At 46.0% G+C, this 13,259-nt stretch overlaps 1 protein-coding gene across 2 annotated transcripts in view; it reads left to right on the forward strand.

The window, feature by feature from the left end:
• Positions 1–13,259, forward strand: part of LOC138292458 (5'-AMP-activated protein kinase subunit beta-2-like) — a 1,223,251-nt gene that overhangs the window by 214,803 nt on the left and 995,189 nt on the right. The window contains exon 2 of one of the 2 annotated variants that reach the window (XM_069231076.1): positions 8,929–9,000. The exons of the other annotated variant lie outside the window; for it this stretch is intronic. The gene's annotated coding sequence lies outside the window, so the exon portion shown is untranslated. The remainder of the gene's footprint in view (positions 1–8,928; positions 9,001–13,259) is intronic. 2 annotated transcript variants of the gene reach the window in all.

Below are 13,259 nucleotides of genomic sequence, written 5' to 3' on the forward strand. Positions count from 1 at the left end.
GTTTATTCTGGGTCTGAGACTGTTCTGTCTCTTAAACAGTAGTCTGTTTTGTTCAATAAAGGTTGAGATCTGAAAGAACGCTGTAATTTCAATGAGTTTATCCAGAAAGAGCTTTTGATCTGTAGTTTGCTGGGTACACCTGGCCACATTCGTGCTTCCTTAGTATTGGTTTAACTGCTTTGGTGCAGTGGACAGCTCCTAATCCACCCTTCGCACTCCTCCTCATGTGTTGAGGACGATTTCAAGCTGTCCTCACACACAAAGCAGGAAATCCCTCTGGTGAGTGCCAGCCAGGCAACATATTTATGGAATGGTGCAAGCTTGCGCAAACGGTAGGCTAGCGTAAAAAGAAATGATGTTAGCCAGATGGGGCTGGCGGTATGGGAGAAGGGGGTTTTGCACTAAAATAATTACGTTAGGCAGTTAGAGTAAAAACAAAATTACTCTAACCAGCCTAGCATCATTTTCTGATGCAAAACCCTCCATACCACATGACTCCTGTCTTTGAAAAGACAGGAGTCATGCCCACCTCCCCAATGGCCAGCACAGGGGACCAGGGGCCCCTGGGCATGGCCATTGCACCCAGTGCAATGGAGGGGGCCCGTTTCAGGGGCCCCAATGGCACTTTAAAAAATAAACTAAAATACTTACCTATACTTACCTGGGATGGGTTCCCCCATCCTCTGCTGTCCCTCTGGTGTGGTTGGGGGTATCCCTGGGGCCTGGGGAGGGCACCTGTGGGCTTATTCCATGGTGTTCCACCATGTAAATAGGCCTACAGGTCCCCTAATGCCTGCCCTGACCCAGGTGTTTAATAATGGTGCAAAGCAAGCTTTGCACCGTTATTTGACCCCTCTTCTCCCTGTGTGTGATTTTAGCACGGGGGATAAATATGGCACTAAGGCCATAGAGTCCTTTTTTGCACAAGAACGCCTACCTTGCATCTCATTGACGCAAGGTAGGTTTCCACGTCCAGAAATTTTGCACTGAATTTGCGTTAGAAAATGATTCAGATTCAGCGCAAAACAAGTATAAATATGCCCCTTGATTCTTTTGCATGTTGTTTTTCTTAAATGGGCCAGGAGAGTTTGGCTAACCCCCAGTTTCGTCTCACTTGCAATGGTGAACTGCTGCATGTAGGAGGCTTGCCTGGCTTATAGTGGGTACCTTGGGGTACTTACACCTTGTGCCAGGTCCAGTTATCCCTTATTAGTAGAATAGAGGTGTTCTAGCAGCTTAGGCTGATAGAGGTAGCTATAGCAGAGCAGCTTAGGCTGAACTAGGAGACATGCAAAGCTCCTACTATACCACTTATATCATATAGCACTATATCATAAGAAAACACAATACTCAGAGTTACTAAAAATAAAGGTACTTTATTTTAGTGACAATATGCCAAAAGTATCTCAGAGGATATATTCCCTTAGGAGGTAAGTAATATACACAAAATATATGCACACACACCAAAATCAGGTAAAGTAACAGTAAGAAAAGTAGTGCAAACCATGTAGAATCACAATGGAATGCAATAGGGAGAAATAGGCCTAGGAGCAACACAAACCATATACTCCAAAAGTGGAATGTGAATCACGAATGGACCCCAGGCCTAGTGTAGTGTGTAGAGGGTCGCTGGGAGTGTAAGAAAACACTAAGGGTGTCCAAGATACCCCACCCCAAGACCCTGAAAAGTAGGAGTAAAGTTACCCTACTACCCCAGAAAGACAGTAAAGTCGAGATAGGGGATTCTGCAAGGACAACAACTGACTGCAAAACACTGAAGACGGATTCCTGGACCTGAGGACCTGTAAAGGAAAGGGACCCAGTCCAAGAGTCACGCAAGTGTCCAGGGGGGGTAGGAGCCCACTAAACCCCGGATGAAGGTGCAAAAGGGCTGCCTCCAGGTGGAAGAAGCCAAAGATTCTGCAACAACGGAAGGTGCCAGGAACTTCTCCTTTGGTCATAAGATGTGCCACAGTGTGCTGGAGGATGCAGAGTTGTTTCCACACATAAAGACAACAAACAAGCCTTGCTAGCTGCAAGAGTCGCGGTTGAGGATTTTGGGTGCTGCCAGGGCCCTGGAAGGACCAGGAGGTCGCCCCTTGGAGGAGGAGACAGAGGGGGCGCTCAACAACACAGAGAGCCCACGCAGAAGCAGGCAGCTCCCGCAGAAGTACCTGAACAGGCACTTAGAAGATCTGAGGACAGCGGTCGACTCAGAGTCACAAAAGAGGCTCCCACGACGTCGGAGTCCAACTCAATGAGTTGGGCAATGCAGGACGGAGTGCTGGGGACCTGGGCTAGGCTGTGCACGAAGGAAGTCTTGCAAAAGTGCACAGAAGCCCGAGCAGCTGCAGTTCACGCAGTACACAGGATTACTGTCTGGCGTGGAGAGGCAAGGACTTACCTCTACCAAGTTTGGACAGAAGGGCCACTGGACTGTCGAAGACAATTGGACCCAGCTCCTGTGTTCCAGGGACCACGCTGGTCAGGATGAGAGGGGACCCAGAGGACCCGTGATGCAGAGGTTTGGTGCCTACGTTAGCAGGGGGAAGATTCCGTCGACCCACTGGAGATTTCTTCTTGGCTTCCAGTGCAGGGTGAAGGCAGACAGCCCTCAGAACATGCACCACCAGGAAACAGTCGAGAAAGCCGGCAGCATGAGGCACTACAATGTTGCTGGTAGTCGTCTTGCTACTTTGTTGCGGTTATGCAGGCGTCCTGGAGCAGTCAGCGGTCGATCCTTGGCAGAAGTCGAAGAGGGAAGTGCAGAGGAACTCTGGTGAGCTCTTGCATTCGTTATCTGGTGAGACACACACAGGAGAGACCCTAAATAGCCCACAGAGGAGGATTGGCTACTGAGAAAGGTAAGTACCTATCAGGAGGGGTCTCTGATGTCACCTGCTGGCACTGGCCACTCAGAGCTGTCCATTGTGGTCTCACAACTCTGCATCCAAGATGGCAGAGGTCTGGGACACACTGGAGGAGCTCTGGGCACCTCCCCTGGGAGGTGCTGGTCAGGGAAGTGGTCACTCCCCTTTCCTTTCTCTAGTTTCGTGCCAGAGCAAGGCTGGGGGGATCCCTGAACCGGTGTAGACCCGCTTATGCAGAGAGGGCACCGTCTGTGCCCTTCAAAGCATTTTCAGAGGACAGGAGAGGCTACTCCTCCCAGGCCCTTCACACCTATTTCCAAAGGGAGAGGGTGTAGCACCCTCTCTCAGAGGAAATTCTTTGTTCTGCCTTCCTGGGACCAGGCTGCCCAGACCCCAGGGGGGCAGAAACCTGTCTGAAGGGTTGGCAGCAGCAGTAGCTGCAGTGAAACCCCGGGAAAGGTAGTTTGGCAGTACCCGGGTCTGTGCTAGAGACTCGGGGGATCATGGAATCATGCCAGAATGGCATTGGGGTGACAATTCCATGATCTTAGACATGTTACATGGCCATGTTCGGAGTTACAATTGTGACGCTATACATAGGTAGTGACCTATGTATAGTGCACGCGTGTAATGGTGTCCCCAGGTCTATGTTCCACTGTATAGTCCATTCCCTGTAGTCATTATCAATTTTTATAATAATGCTGTTCCAAGAGAACTGTCCAATATTTTAGTGGGAATGGAAAATGATTTAAAAAAAATATTCGGAAAAAACAATCGATAGATCCTATTGATATGGGGGGGGTGATTTTAATGTCCATCCGTGTGAAGAAATTTCAGATAAGATATGTGGTTGGGACTCGGAAGGCATAGGCACAAGCCTCCACTTCTCTCATAACGCTCAAGGAGAGGAAATGAACTTACTGGCTCAAACCTATAACCTCTCCTTTGTAAATGAATTAGTTCTGGCCGATCCACAGTTTAAACCAACATATAACGGAAGGGGCGCAAATACAGTGATCGATTATGTCCTAATGTCTACTCACTTCGCTCACTATCTTACAAACTACTCATTGCATGACATCGCAATTAGTGATCACTATCCTCAGAGTATGAATCTCTTAATATCTCCCCTTTTAGCAGCTAGGGAAGATAGTATTATACTGGCAGATGATATTGAACTGGCACCGCGCAATGGATATACTATGAAGTGGGCCCAGATAGACCCCAAGTCTTTATTGAAACAGGTAATACACCAATGTAAACATGCCTTCGCAGACTGTCTAAGAGAGAACCCACATCCAGGGCAATGTCTAAGTGCGTTTACAACGATTACACAAACCATAAAAGAAGCCCTCACTATTAAAAGCAGTAAGGTAGAGAAAAAAAGGATGTGCGGATGGTTTGACCATAACTGCACCCAAGCACATAAGAGACTGAAAAAGGCCCTAAATGCCCCAAAAAGGTGTTGGAGTGATATACGCAAACGCAGACAGGAATATAAGACAGCAATAAAGAAAAGGAAATTGACCATAAAAACAAACTTGTGGGAAACCCTCCATATAGCAAGTCGCAAGAAAGATAACATACTCTTCTGGCAGACAATAAATTCCCCTATGCTAGGGGACAGTGACACTCCTAGGATGGAAATTGCTATCTCCGAAGAAGACTGGGTAGCACATTTCTCTAATATATATTCCCTGACGAGTGACACACTAGACCATACCCACGACCACGATGCACAGGAAAGTCCGCGCCTAATCATAACCCCCCAATTTAGCCTTCAGGAGGTAGAGGAAGCTTTAATAGAAAGTAAATCAGGGAAAGCGCCAGGCCCTGATGGCGTTCCGATTGATTTATTCAAGGCCAACATGGAGCTGTGGGGGCCTGTACTGACGCAGACATTGAGGGCTATCTGTACATGCGGACCCCTACCATCTTGGAGAGACTCTAACATAATCCCAATATATAAAAAGGGTGACCGCCTCAATCCAGCCTGTTACAGGCCAATCTCCCTGCTGGACACAACAGCTAAAATAGCAGGGAGAATAATTCTGAACAGACTACAAACATGGGCAGAGGAAAATAATGTTCTAACCCCGGTCCAGTATGGATTCCGAAAAGGAATCGGAACAGTGGAACAAAGTCTAAATCTAAGTCTTATTATTGCAAAGTATACTAAGATCAGAGCAGGCAATCTGTACCTGGCCTTTATTGATTTATCATCAGCCTTCGACTGTGTGATTCATGATAAATTATGGGATATTTTAAACAGCATGGGGGTGGAACCGGCCATAATTCAATTTATTCGTGAAATGTACACAGGGAGCAGAGCAAGAGTGAGGTACGGCCTAAAAGGGGAATGCACTCGCCCCTTTGGTTTATACAGAGGAGTGCGCCAAGGCTGCGTTCTTGCTCCGTTCCTGTTCTCAATGCACATATACAACCTAGACAAAGAACTGGCCACTAAATGTAAAGATCTACCCCAAATTTACTTTACGCAGACGACGCAGTACTAATGGCTAGGACCCCAATAGCTCTCCAGAAACTCTTAACAACCTGCATTACATACATGTCACAGCTGGGTCTTACTGTCAACCGCTCAAATTTTTTTATCATGAACTGCGGTGGGAAGCGCGGGAAGTCTTATAACATCACTATTGCATATAGCAAGGTCGAAACCGCGCAATTTTTTTCATACTTGGGCATAACTCTTGATAAGTTGGGTTCCTGGGCCAACTGCAGGAAGATGAAGAGAGTGCACTTGATTAAAACAACGATGGCACTACGACTCTTCTCCAAAAGGCTTGGGGGGATTACACCACCTAACATGGTAAAGATCTACAAAGCCAAGTGCATTCCAGCTGGTACGTACGGGGCAGGAATTTGGGGTCATACAAACTGTGATCTAGTTCAGACTGTGGAGAATGATTTCCTACGACATGTGTTGAGGGTACCAAAAGGTACTTCATCGTACGTCACGCACTTGGAACTTGGGGTTCCTTTCATTGCAGACCTGATAAAGATACAGCCATTGCTATTATGGCATAAAGGGGGTCATTTAGAAGGCCACCCACCCGCCCAGCGGGAAACCCCCTTCCACAAGGATGCCGGCTTCGAATGGAGCCGGCGGAGTGGAAGGGGTGCGACGGGTGCAGTTGCACCCTTCGCGATTTTCAGTGTCTGCCACGCAGACACTGAAAATCTATGTGGGGCCCTGTTAGGGGGCCCCTGCAGTGCCCATGCCAATGGCATGGGCACTGCAGGGGCCCCCAGGGGCCCCACGACACCCGTTCCCGCCAGCCAGGTTCTGGCGGTGAAAACCGCCAGAACCAGGCTGGCGGGAAGGGGGTCGGAATCCCCATGGCGGCGCTGCTTGCAGCGCCGCCGTGGAGGATTCCCTGGGGCAGCGGGAAACCGGCGGGACACCGCTGGTTTCCCGTTTCTGACCGCGGCTGTACCACCGCGGTCAGAATGCCCATGGAAGCACCGCCAGCCTGTTGGCGGTGCTTCCGCGGTCGTTGGCCCTGGCGGTCCATGACCGCCAGGGTCAGAATGACCCCCAAAGTCTGGACCTCGGAGCACACCAGTTTTAATAAGGCCATTCATACTGACTGTACGAAGTCATTATACACATCAAGGGTACCATGGTTAAAATACATCACGACCTTGTTTGAAAAATTGGGCAACAAAGACTACTACTCAAATCCAGCCTCGTTGCAGAAGATATCTAGGAAGGACCTGAGCAAGCTGGCATTAAAACACCTAGAAGACATACGTTGGGGTGTGGAATAAAAAAAAACTTCAGTCATTCATAACCAAATAATTTTGACGGCGGAGGGCATGCAGCCTTACTTGGCAAACATGGTACTCCCTCGCCACTGTTATGTCCTTACCAGACTTAGGCTAGATACGTTTCATCGCCTAGTTTCATTTCCAACTGTGAATGATTGGTCAATCTTGTTAAAACCATGCCCCTGTGATGCAAAAACACCGCAATCGACAATTCATGTGGTCTTATTTTGTAATTTTTACGCCTACCAGAGGAAACGCCTAGTTGTTCCACTTTTAAGGAAAATTAACCTCCCTCAATGTCGCACAGCGTATGCCTGTCTCCAGTCACTCTCTTCTTTAGAAACGTGTGGAATTTTAGCAAATTTTTTATGCATGGTATTAAAGATAAGGAAATCTATGGGGGAGATGTTCAAAATATAAACTACCGTGATAGGTTTCTTCCATTGTTGTGTTTCTTTTTCCTTCTTTTACTACATTTTTACTATATTTTTATCGTTTTATCTATTTTGACTTTTATTCTTCATTGAAACACATGTATTATAACCAGAGATCTTTTTTATGACTGTTATGTCTTTTATGACTTGGTGAAAGTCGACTAAAGATTTAGTACTATTACCATTCCCTGTAGAGATATGGACCACCTCAACAATTAAGGGTTTTCACCTTTCATTTGTTTTAGCCAAAGTAGAGGTTAGTGGTCTGTCTGAACAATGAAGTGAGTGCCAAACAGGTATGGCCTCAACTTCTTCAGTGCACAGACCACAGCAAAGGCCTCCCTCTCTATGGCAGACCAACGCAGTTAGGCACCACACAGGGAACATATACAGGGCACATACTATGAGCACTGGGGTCCTGCCTAGCAGGATCCCAGTGACACAGGGGCTAAAACATACATACATACAGTGAAAATGGGGGTAACATGCCAGGCAAGATGGTACTTTCCTACACAGATGGTGCCAATTTTATCACTTCAGAGAAAGGAAAGCAATTATTAAGTCACATGGGCTACACCTAGACCAAGAAAGTGTGCATCAACAGAAACTATGAACTGGAAATGTACTAAATATTACTCTAATGCATATGATAGAAGGGCAACAACAAAATAAAATGTTGTAATTAATGTAAAAGAGCATAACCACCCTCCAAATATAACAGAAATTGAAGATAGAGAAATTTTAAGATATAAGAGAAGCAAGCAGGAACCCACAAGCAAAATACTTAAAGACATACTAATCAATGTCCCTGAACACATACCAGGCCAATTACCATCTATCCCCACTTTAAAATGTCTATTGCACACACTAAAAGAGCCACCAGTGATACTCCACCTGCTCCTAGAAGATACCAAGACATACAAATACCAGACCATTTGACAATTACACTTAGGGCTTTATTACGAGTCTGGCGGTCCAAGTACTTCCAGACTCATGGTGGTGGTCGTACCGCCACATTACAACTGTGGCAGTTGGACCACCAGGGGGCCGATGTACCCATCAGCAACATGGTTCCCGACAGGCTGACAGTGGTCTGACATATGCTCAGCCGCAGCGGGGCTCAGTTCAGCACTGTGCTGACCATGAGTACCCTTTCTGCCAGCCTTTCCATGGTGGTTTAACTGCCATGGAGAGGCTGGTGAAAAGGCTGTGCTAGGAGCCACAGCGGGGCCTCTGCACTGCCTATGCCCATGGCAAGGCAGAGCAGGTCCTCCCCTGCCAAAACCTCGGAATGCACACTGTCTGCTTAGTAGACAGTGTACATTCTGAGGGTACTGTTGTGCTACGGTATTGGCCTTGGCTACCTTAAAGGTGCTGATACCAATACCGTAGCACTGTTCCTGCCGGGCTGACCAACAGAAACATTGTAATGCGATGTTCCTGCTGGTCAGCCCGGTGGGAACATAGCAGTACGTCGGGGGTAAAGCAACTGGGGTGATGGCCACCTCATGCCTGCCAGTTTGGCAGTCAGCTCATCCGACTCCAAAACTTGCAGTGAGCCCATTAAAGAGGAACCCTTCCTTTTACTTGACAATCTAAATAGTGAAAAAGAAATACTAATCTTTTCTACTGCAAACAACTTAATGAAACGTACCCAATGCCAAACCTGGATGATGAATGGAACCTTGAAAATGTGTCCTAAACCATTCATTCACATATACACCATACTTTTAAATATCCATCCTAGATCTTCCCTACCCTCAAAACCCTAAAAGAAATCCTTGAAAAACTATACCATTTTAATCCATTCTATGTTTTTCCTCTTTCAACAGAAAATAAACACCTTTTCCACATTAAAGCAAACTTAACAGAAAGGCTGCAAAACATCTCCACAAAACATACAAGTAAGTAACTAAATAAATATAACTGCATTTTTAAATATGTGAATAGGCGACATACAAAAGTTAAACATAAACATAAAAAATACAATTATAATTATTACAAATTAGCAAATTTACTAATTGTATAAAAAATGTATTACATTTTTACAGAATCTTTTTTAATATTTTCAAAAAACATTTATACATTTTCTTAATCTTAAGTAATTTAAACATTTATAACAATTTCATGAAAGAATTTGAATATTTTAATTTAACTATTTTTACATGTTTTCTAATTTGCAATATATTTATTTTCTATAAAAACATTAAAATATATCTTATTTCACATAAAATAGCAATATAAATTAAAATTATAGTCAAATACATTTCACAAAAAAATGTATTTGCAATGAACTTCACTTTTAGTCCAACATCACACTACTACTAATTTTCTATAATTAATAAAAATACATTAAAACAATTAAACGTAGAAATATCAACAATTCAATAAATAAAAAAACTTAAACACAAAGTTTAAAAACATTTTTAAGACATTAGATACAATTTTATAATAAAAACTGTATTATATCCAAAACATTTACTCCATCAATATTTTTTAACATCGATATTATTAACAACACCAAAAACGATATTTTTAGCTTCCGTATTACTTACAATGATATATGTGAAGTCCCAATATTCCTGACACAATATTTCCTGTGCACAATATGCTTTATCTGATATTTTATCCAAACATCGTATCACCAATACACATTGCCCAACAACACCGTAATGTAATCGCATTTTAACAACAGTGAGATATATTATAGTAATATTCAGATAGATAAGGAAAGTCCAAAAGCATGTACTGGCAACTTTGTGGCATAGGAGTTCTGATGGGATGTTCTCAGGTAGTAGTAAACAGTTGAAGGGTCTTAAGTTTCCTTCCACAGTAGTTAGCACAGATTTTATTTTTACTGGCATATGGTTTCGGAAGGCTATGTTTCATGTAATTTCATGTCACATTTTCATGTGACACATAGAGGGTCATTCTGACCCTGGTGGGCGGTGGCCGCCAGGGCCACCGACCACGGGAGCACCGCCAACAGGCTGGCGGTGCTCCAACGAGCATTCTGACCGCGGCGGTTCAGCCGCGGTCAGAAGCGGAAAGTCAGCGGTCTCCGCTGACTTTCCGCTGCTCGTGTGAATCCTCCATGGCTGCGGAGCGCGCTCCGCAGCCATGAGGATTCCGACCCCCCCTACCGCCATCCTGTTCATGGCGGGAAAGCCGCCATGAACAGGATGGCGGTAGGGGGGGTCGCGGGGCCCCTGGGGGCCCCTGCTGTGCCCATGCCAATGGCATGGGCATGGCAGGGGCCCCCGTAAGAGGGCCCGCAAAGTATTTCAGTGTCTGCCTTGCAGACACTGAAATACACGACGGGTGCCACTGCACCCGTCGCACCTTCCCACTCCGCCGGCTCGATTACGAGCCGGCATCCTCGTGGGAAGGTCGTTTTCCCCTGGGCTGGCGGGCGGTTTTTCAGCAACCGCCCGCCAGCCCAGGGGAAAACTTGTAATACCCGCTGCGGTCTTTTGACCGCTGCGCGGTATTTTGGAGGGCGGCATCCTGGCGGGCGGCCTCCGCCACCCGCCAGGGTCGTAATGAGGCCCATAATTTTTCCAGTGTTTTTTTTAATCAGCCACACATTTCTGACATGTACTTCTTGTTGCTTGCTCCTGGGTAACGCGGCATGCATTTAACACTGGATTATTTCCCAATCTTTTTTTTTATGTTTCTTGAACATATGACTGTTCAGCCACTATATTTCAAAAACTAGACTTTCAATTTGTATCCCTCTCTATTCAAAGATTCATTTGGTAGTGCAGAAAGATTTCCAAATGACGGCTCTCCCAGTTGGCAAGGGTTAGCTTGACACTTCCATAAACTGAATGTGTTCCCAACCCACATTATTTCTACAAAATACATTAGTATGGACAGTGAGCTTTAGAATTGCAATTGAGAAAGACAGTGTTGATGAGCAGTTTGTGTAACTATAAACGTTTCATCCTCTTAATGCATACTTATACTAAGGATAACAGCCAGAATTCTGCATGTCTTTAGATTGAAAATGGAGGTTTACTAATGTAACGTTGGAAATGACTGTATTAATCTCTGGGAAATTGACCCCCTGTTCCAGATATGCTGTTCTTAGAGCTTCATGAGTTTCCCAATGTGCAGTCCACCTCACAACACACTGGATTTCAGGGATCATGTAAGAGTAGAAAAAAGAAAGAAGAGGCCTGATTGGGCCCCCTACAAAAAGATAACTGTTTGGTCAGGCCATTCTCACCCTTCCTAGACCAACACCTTGGCATTGCCCATCCACTATCCCTTCGGTCTGACACAAAAAGAAGCATGAGATACTTAAACCTCCCCCAGCAACAGTCCTTCTATTTGCACTGCTCTGGCACAGTCTTGCACAGCAAGTATCCGTCATATCAGTGATACTCTCAAAAAGTGCACCTTAAAGCAGCCTAGAGACTCCGCATATAACACCTCGCCCTTGCCCCCATGTGCAGCTGTGTATTTTGCCTACAGTCATAGGGCATATCGTGATTTACAAAATAAACTATGCTCCTCCTTTAGAATAATGCTTTAACGTCTATTACATTTCCCCGATCAAAAAGTGTAGGAAGGAAGACTCTTTCTAACCTTGTTACCCCCACTTTTGGCCTGTTTGTGAGTATATGTCAAGGTGTTTTTACTGACTCACTGGGATCCTGCTAACCAGGGCCCAGTGCTCATAGTGAAAACCCTATGTTGTCAGTGTGTTTGATATGTGTCACTGGGATCCTGCTAGCCAGGACCCCAGTGCTCATATGTTTGTGGCCTGTATGTGTTCCCTGTGAGGTGCCTAACTGTATCACTGAGGCTCTGCTAACCAGAACCTCAGTGTTTATGCTCTCTCTGATTTCTAAATTTGTCACTGCAGGCTGCTGACTAAATTTACCAATTCTCATTGGCACACTGGTACAACCATATAATTCACTTGTATATGGTACTTAGGTACCCAGGGTATTGGGGTTCCAGGAGATCCCTATGAGCTGCAGCATTTCTTTTGCCACCCATAGGGAGCTCAGACAATTCTTACACAGGCCTGCCACTGCAGCCTGAGTGAAATAATGTTCACGTTATTTCACAGCCATATTTCACTGCACATAAGTAACTTATAAGTCACCTATATGTCTAACCTTCACCTGGTGAAGGTTGGGTGCCACGTTACTTAGTGTTTCGTGTTTAGTGTGTGGGCACCCTGGCACTAGCCAAAGTGCCCCCACATCATTCAGGGCAAATTACCCGGACTTTGTGAGTGCGGGGACACCATTACACGCGTGCACTATACATTAGTCACTACCTATGTATAGAGTCTCAATGGTAACTCCGAACATGGCCATGTAACATGTCTAAGATCATGGAATTGTCACCCCAATACCATTCTGGTATTGGGGGGACAATTCCATGATCCCCGGGTCTCTAGCACAGAACACGGGTACTGCCAACCTGCCTTTCCGGGGTTTCCACTGCAGCTGCTGCCAATCCCTCAGACAGGATTCTGCCCTCCTGGGGTCTAGGCAGCCCTGGCCCAGGAAGGCAGAACAAAAGATTTCCTCTGAGAGAGGGTGTTACACCCTCTCCCTTTGGAAATAGGTGTGAAGGGCTGGGGAGGAGTAGCCTCCCCCAGCCTCTGGAAATGCTTTGATGGGCACAGATGGTGCCCATTTCTGCATAAGCCAGTCTACACCGGTTCAGGGATCCCCCAGTCCTGCTCTGGCGCTAAACTGGACAAAGGAAAGGGGCGTGACCACTCCCCTGACCAGTACCTCCCAGGGGAGGTGCACAGAGCTCCTCCAGTGTGTCCCAGACCTCTGCCATCTTGGAAACAAATGTGTTGGGGGCACACTGGACTGCTCTGAGTGGCCAGTGCCAGCAGGTGACGTCAGAGACCCCCTCTGACAGGGTCTTACCTCTCTTGGTAGCGAATCCTCCTTTCCTTGTAGCAAACCTCCTTTTCTGGCTATTTAGGGTCTCTCCTCTGGGGAATTCTTCAGATAACGAATGCAGGAGCTCACCAGAGTTCCTCTGCACTTCCCTCTTCGACTTCTGCCAAGGATCGACCGTTGACAGGACGCCTGCAAAACCGCAACAAATTAGCAAGACGACTACCAGCAACATTGTAGCGCCTAATGCTGCCGGCTTTCTTGACTGCTTCCTGGTGGTGCAT

This window comes from Pleurodeles waltl, chromosome 4_2, assembly GCF_031143425.1.
Source record: "Pleurodeles waltl isolate 20211129_DDA chromosome 4_2, aPleWal1.hap1.20221129, whole genome shotgun sequence".
Taxonomy (NCBI): Eukaryota; Metazoa; Chordata; class Amphibia; order Caudata; family Salamandridae; genus Pleurodeles; species Pleurodeles waltl.